This window comes from Pieris rapae, chromosome 18 (assembly GCF_905147795.1).
Source record: "Pieris rapae chromosome 18, ilPieRapa1.1, whole genome shotgun sequence".
In the NCBI taxonomy this organism is placed as follows: domain Eukaryota; kingdom Metazoa; phylum Arthropoda; class Insecta; order Lepidoptera; family Pieridae; genus Pieris; species Pieris rapae.
In genome coordinates, this window is record NC_059526.1 from 8,533,634 (window position 1) to 8,541,669 (window position 8,036).

The following is an 8,036-nucleotide window of genomic DNA, read 5'->3' on the forward strand; positions in this document are numbered from 1 at the left end:
AATGATATGTATAAATGATGCACTATTTACACAATTAGGAGTCCCTTGACAATTATTTTATTAAATTTGTTGAAGTTAATACGAAATAATTAATTTTTATTTTAAAACATATAATTTAACAGGACGGTTGATACAAGAAACAGTTCCCTGGTGCAGATCATCGTATTGATATTTAATACGGTTATTTCGTTTGTTAACTTACAAACATAATATACTGCAAAAACTTAAGTTATATTTGAATGTGTAATGAAGTGAATAGTTTCAGAGTTTTGTTCAGTGAATCGAATACACTTTGAATAGTGTGAAACTGTGAGTCAATGGACCATTTCAAAGTATTAAAATTAACTGAATGTCTTAAGGCTTGGGGATAGATATAGTTAAGCAACTTTGTTAAAATATCGAATTGATGGGTATTTGTTACATATTGTCGCAAGCAATGGTTTCTTTTTATATTCAGTATTGTGTGTGTTGTTTTAAGGTGTAAGTTTAAACCTCTATTTTGCATAATTTGTGAATATATTTTTAGTTATCTACATTCATATACCTCTAAAAGTTATTTATAATATTGTTGTTAAGTGAGACCGCCCCCCATGGAAACATTGCTGCACTAAAAGGCTTGCAAGTGCGTTGCCAGCCTTTTAAAAATTGGTATGCTCTTTTCTTGACAGACTCTAAGTAGAATTAGTTCGGAAATACTTCAGTGGGCAGTTGGTTTACGTTTTAAAATTGTTTAAATATTCTATAATTATCAAATTTTAATTATTATTATTACTGCTTAAGAATATCGTTAATACTGTAGATTGTGTGTTGGAAATAAACTTCGTAGTAAAATCGTCGTACCTTAACATTTTAATAGTGAAAATTTAAATAAATACGGAATTCATCCACCGAGACCATGTTACAGATGGAGCTGTGCAGGCCACCTAGAGTCTTCGGCACTTTCAGATGAAGCGAGAAACGAAAATGATAGAGAATTATTTAAATGAGAATGAATTATAAAAACTATGACATCGATTTTGGATTGCAGCGTCTTTTGAAATCCATTAATTCTGTAAACATAAGCTATTAATCAGCTAGATTTCAGAGTTCATACCTATTACCTATCCAGGCTTTCAACTAGCATTAGGCCACGTACATAATGACGTCACGTGCGCGCATTCAAAGACCCTAACTTATGAACAGTAATCCTCCCATTTTGGGACCCTGTCTGAATTTTCTTAGGAATTTATTTGAAAAATCTCTTTGGAACAATACGTGATCGGCGTTTTGATTTGTGTGGTGTTAAAATCAATTATGGCTTCGCGGGTTTAACCAATAATAATAAGATTTTGATAAGATTCTATGTTTCATCTCTTTAAAATCTAGTATATTATTATTACATTGCCACTTAAAAATAGAAATGAAACGTGGGCGGATGCTTATTTTCTTAGAAACTTATTACAGATTATTCGAGAGAGAATACATAATACCAACCGTATCACGACGTGTGGAACTGTCCACAGAAGTATTGCCCATGTGCCCATGTGCCCTCTGTTCTATAAAGAAAATATTTTTTTTTAATTTTTGTAAAAAAAATTTGATCATTCTCCCTGTTGTTAAACTTGCAGAGTTATTGATAATGGTGGTTATTGCCCCCCATACATGTGTGTATGTGTGAATCAATGTTCTTGGTATCACAAAATGGCATCATTAAGATGCACTGAAATTTGATGTAATTACTTAGAATCGCTGTAAAAGAAAAGCGTTGATTATAGAGCTCTTTAATGAGGATACTGTAATGCTAGTCTCAAATGGCCTACATATTGTATAAAGTTACTGGATATGATTTTATTTTTTTTTTGTTACAGGAGGCAAGCGGGCTTGTTGAGTTGTTCAGTGATAAGCAATGTTTTAACCCATCAGGCAGTAGTTTAAATTATCGTCTAGTTGTATCAGACATTAATTCCGTAGAGCAATGTCAGTTACTACATTGTTACCAACACATTTGTGATCGAAAATACTTCCTTTTACCAGACTAAAGATATTATAATGATTTTATGTACCGGGGCAAACAGACAGGATATCTGATGTTAAGTAATACCGCGTATGGACTGTGATGAAATGTTTATAGATTGCCAGATGGCTCGCAAGTGCTTTGCAAGCATTTTAAGAATTGGTACGTACTCTTCTTGAAGGACTCTCAGTCGAATTGGTTCGCAAATACTTCAGTGTTTATTTAAAACATGATATATAATGAAATTAAACATGAAACAATATCTTATGCTAACCGTATTGTTATGTAAATTACTTATTCACCTGAGACAGAAGGTTGGTAAGTTGATATTTTTTTATATTTGTTTTATTTACAAAAGCTTAGCGCTCGGTACACTAATATATTGTCACAAAAAATACAAGATTAATGTTACAAGCACATGCAAACATTACAAGCAGAAAGTAAATAAAATACGAAATTTGATTTCAGTGTGAGATTACTTAGGAGCAACTATGGATATCCAGATCTAGCTCATTTATCAGAATGCTCTAGGTACCTCTAAAACAAGCGTGTTTTTGATGGACATCGAATCCAGCATCAGTTGATAACTTTATGAACTAAGCCATTCAATTAACTAATTATTATTTTACCATAAACAGAATTGTTCCTGAAGATAAGCTTCAAGGGCTTTTCAGTTTATTCATATTTTAAAATGTTTACACTCCACTCAAAACACAAAGTTTTGTTTCAAATACTGAAGTACGTACTTGAGTCAGAGATTTCCTGTTTTCGAGTGAATTATGTACCGGAAGTTTTTGTTAAGTTTTTCAGTGGAGATTTATTTAGACGTTATAATGATAATTACTAAAATTTAGTATTGAAATTAAAACGTGAAGTTGTTAATAACGACGCTTCGTTGTCCGTTGTTTTAAAAAACGGTAATCTAGAATCTATTAATTTGTCTCTTTGTATCAATATATAATAAGCCTGATTGAGATTCTAATCTGATATTTAAGGCAAATATAGTAAAATGTAATATTTGATGTAGTAGGTACTATTTATAGAAAGTTTAAACGTATTTAGATATTTTAGATATAGAAGTTGTTGTACAAAGATGTGGTGTAAGAAAAGTCATTAGACAAAAAAAACGCTAAGTATTTGAGATCGTTTAAGCTAACATAAAATGAAGAACCTGGCTGATCTGCAAAACCGTTGGCTGGTAAGGATATATCACATAATATACGGTTCCCAAGCTAAAGAGAATTTTGAATTATACTTACTACAGATTATTTAATGATGTGGCGAAACGGGTTTGGAGGGATTTGACGATGCCAACTTCATCCAAGAGGTGTTTATGTCTAACACAATATGTTTTAAATTGTAATCTGTGAATATTTTGCTCCAAATTCTATTTCTGCCACCTGTATAAATGTGTATTATGGCGTCTGAGAGTAATTTAGACCACAATTATAAACAACTGTTGTTATTATTATGATTGAATGAATTATTTTTAACAAATGCATGGTTATTATAATCCACAATAATTGTGGATTATAATCACGAGTAAACAAAGATACATACATACAAGTGCGCAATGATAAAAAAATACTGACTTTATATTATCGTAAACAAATATGAGAGTATGATGAAAATAACAAAAGCGCATCTAGTAATGTTTGTCAACGTGAAAGGACTTAATAGATGTAATGGTCGGTGAAACGTTTAGCTATTCTTTCTTTTGCAATTACAGTTGTACTAAGAAAGATTTACTCTAAATAAACCATTTGACTACGAAATTTAGAAGAAAATGTTTTTCTATTTGTTAGAAAGCGAAAACTAAGTTTCAGAATTAAATCTCCAGAACGTTACGGCCAATGTAATCGTGCAGTTTTAAAAAAATAAAACCTTTTAGATCTGGGATTCAGATTTCTGTATCTGTTTCATGATCATTTGTCAATCTAATAGGCGAGTTAATAAGCCTGTGTCTGACACCTGCCGCAGACTTGCGCTTACTTTTTGACTACGGCAAGCTGGTTTTGAACTAATGCTACATACGCGATGGTCCAGGCCGAGGTTCGAGTCTCACAGGGACACCCTTGCGCGAGTCGCGGGATCCCCACCTAAATTCTAAAAAAAATGCTAAATACAACCAATATTTAAACCATGACTTGTTCAAGCTATCGCAGAATATAATTAAAAGGGGAAAAAAAGATATCTATGCCGTTAAATAAGTCGCATCATGAGCACACACCACACACACTCTCGCGTGCTTAGCCTTTCACACCATCACACATCACGCAGCCGAATAAGGTATTACTAACGGGTACTTATTAATTTTTTTTAATGTTGCCTTTTTTAAATGTTGGTTTCCTTTTTGTATGTCTTAAGTATACGTATTTTTTGTTGTGCATAATTTATGTTAGCTGTTTGAATATGAAATAAATAAATATATATTTAGAAAATATGTAAGGAATATTCTTTATCTGGATTTCACATATATTTTTAACGATCTTCACGCACTGTTTCACAAAGGTGTCTTTTGTATTTAAGGCCTAATATTTCACTCACACAATTCGTACCGATTTAACTTTAACGGAGAAAAAGGCCTAGTTAATAACGGCTGAGTGTGAGTATTCCGTTCAGTTGTGGGATTCCGTAGATGATTATTTTTCTGTACTGCGATAGAGTAATTTCCATTTATCAAATGACGTGGAACAAAAACTTTTTGTTCCACCAACTGTTTTCTAAAAATATTTTACTCAAATATTTGGATATAGACTAGAAAAAGTTGCCGGCTTCTTTCATTACATTTCTTTTTTTAAGACTTTAGCATTTAAGGCTTGGCACTGTAGGGATAGTGTTTATATTTACGTAAATATGTAAATTTAGATCCTACGAGCAAGCTAGAAGAGTGTGTAATCTCTATTTCAGTTTTCTTCTTAGACTGTTAAGAGTTTTCTTTGAATACCAATAAAGAAGAATTTTAACGGGACCCCAAAAACACTCCTTTGTACTCCTCTGGAATATTAATAACTTGAAAGTTTCGAAGCCCTTAGCATGAATCCGCAAGTTTATTAAAAACGGGGGCCGAAACGAGATTTTTGACGCCATACAAAAAATGAGTTAACTTTGAATAAATAATAACCCTGGTACTTTATAAGTGTATATCTGTTTTTAAATAATTTAAATGATATTTATTTAGTGATGTTTAGCAGCTCTGACCCCTGCCGCTGAGGTCAACCCAGCTAAAAGATCTTAATCGTATAGTGAAATTAACATAGCGAGGTAACCGGCCAGCCGTCTTTCAAATGTCACAATGTGTCAGACACAGAGTTCTTGCCTTTAAACTAAGCAGAATAAGTTCAGAGGTAATAAATAGGTAATACCTGCTATCTACCTACTTTTTAGTAAAAACTATTGTACATATTCTTATTTTTGTTTCTTTAGCCAATCATTTTTACACGATGTTATTGTCAATATTTTAATATTTGCAGATCAACTATTATTTTTATATTATTTTGTTTATTTTCAAATAATTTGATATCACGATTTAAACAACTAAGTTATCTTAATTTAAATGGTCTCTAGTGAATACAGTTATTTGGGAAATAAAGTGCATTCGAACCGGAATGGCATTAGTAATGAAATTGAATGAAAAGCGAAAAAAGAAAAAAATTCTTCCTTTGAATAGTAAACAAGTATACATTGAAAACGAAGAACTACAAAACTAACTAAAACATACATAAATATTTTTGTAAACACTACTGACTACTTGTGATCTAATAGTAAATAATATCACTACGTGGAACCTTCTGCTGCCCACTAAAATATTTACAAAGCAATTCAACTTAAGGTAAAGAGAAGAGCGTACCAATTCTGGAAAGGCCGGCAACGCACTTGCGAGTCTTCTGGCAATGTGAATCTGTATGGGCTTCGTTGTCACTTAATATCAGATAAGCCTCCTGCCTATTTGCCCCCAGTCATTTAAAAAATGCTATAACACTTATTTTCACCCTAAATTTCACCCTAATTTTTCAATTGAACTAAGAACGGCGAACTCTTTTGCAACAATTATGAATAAAATTGGAATATAAAGTTGAAACTGGTTATAAAATTCTTTAATCCATTCAATAAAATTTCCAGATATAACTGAAAATACGGAAGTCGATATAGAAATATCGAGACTAATCTTATAAATGGGTCCTATAAAAATGGATTGCGATACGATAGGATGAGATTGCTTGACCGCGGGAAAGGAATTTAGAATAGAAAAGTTATTTTAAAATATCTTCATACCACTGGTGACTTTAATATAAATAATAGTTTGTATACTTATTTTCCCTAGGGGTTGGGTCGATACTCGTAGATGCTCTATTGCTGTGTAGGTCTGCCGGTCTAAAATGAGCGTGCTATGACAGGCACGTAAACGAAAAAACACGCACTGCTACAGGAAATTACAACGTCGTAAGTACATACTACAAATATTTTGATGTAAAACTTCTTAAGGCGCACGAGGGTAAAATTTTTACGTACGAAACGCAACATTGATTGAAGAAGTATAAAGTTGAATAGTCAGTTATTTTTCAGTCAGGCATCAGTCTCACATAAACAATAACAATTACTCCAAAGAAGAATGACAATTATTTTAGATACTTTACTGTAACATATCATGTTATGAAGTTTTGTAAGTTTTTGTGAGAAATAAATCAATATATTATATTATATTATTATTTTTATTATCATTGTATAGGAAGTCAGACGAGCCTACTATCTTCCAGGGAAAACCCCACTGAGAAGACCGGGAGTCGTTTCCAAGGTTCGCTAGTTCGCAAACGAAAGTGTCTTGTGAAGCAGACAGTGTAAGACTTTCAGCCATTATTGTGGTGCTAACTGTTATGCCGAATACAGAGAAAAACAAAAGAACTTCATAATTCATACAGAACTTATTAATACAAACGAAAATTTTCAAATTGAAAATTCTATTGAGAGTAATTCAAAGGCCATTCCATTTTTATTATTGACATGTTTTATTATTATATTTAAAGGCAACAGAGCATTTATTAAAATATTTTTTTACCAATTACTGGTGTACCAAGTACAGCCACGTGCCAGGATAAGGGCATAAACAACGGTGACCCGTATTAGCTGGGACTATGCCAAATACGCAATAAGCAAAGTTCGCCTATTTGTTTACCATAGTATAATTGTAAACAGTTGCACCTATTTTGATTAATAAAGAGAACGCTCAAAAAACTAAGAAATCATCAACTTAAGCGAATTAACCATTAAATAAACTTTTTGTCGCGTAAAACAAATTCGGTTTTATCCATTTTTATAAACAAATAATAGTTGCTTTACTTAAAATAGTATATATCACAAACTAATGGTTCGACAGTTGTCAAATATATAAACATTACTTATGTAGGTTAGGGCTAACTAAAAATTATATTAATTTAATAGCTTCAGCATATTTAGCAGCGCCATCTACACTTATAAACTTTTTAGCATACCTTATACATACATATATATGACTGCAGCAAACTTATAACTACTAAACAAAATTATTATTATAGTAGTTATAGCATATACAATTATATTATGCCTGCTATGATTAACCAACAATAATAAGTTAATTTTTATTCAATCATTAATTAATAACAATGATTTATACATAAATTCAACAAACATAACAAAATTTATTGAATTGTCACTATTTTGTAAGGATGCAAAGGAGTAAATCCTCGAACACTCAGACCAATCGACTAGAAAAGAGCGTCGCAAGCGTACAATGAGCGAAACGGGACAATGAGTGAGGATTTCATCGATTTTTTCGGTATTAAAGATGGACCTTTTTAAACATTCAACAATACTAGCAGGCGTTTAAATATCTATATACTGTTACGATTAAACTGTATTTGTCAATAATTGTGCTGTAGCTCGAACTAGTTGTTCGTTTCTGGGTTATAATTTGTACACTGGGATATTATTGTTTAATTAAACTTTAAATTAGCAAGTTTGTTTGCTCATTAAATTCTTTAATTAGGACTTGAACACATAATGACAA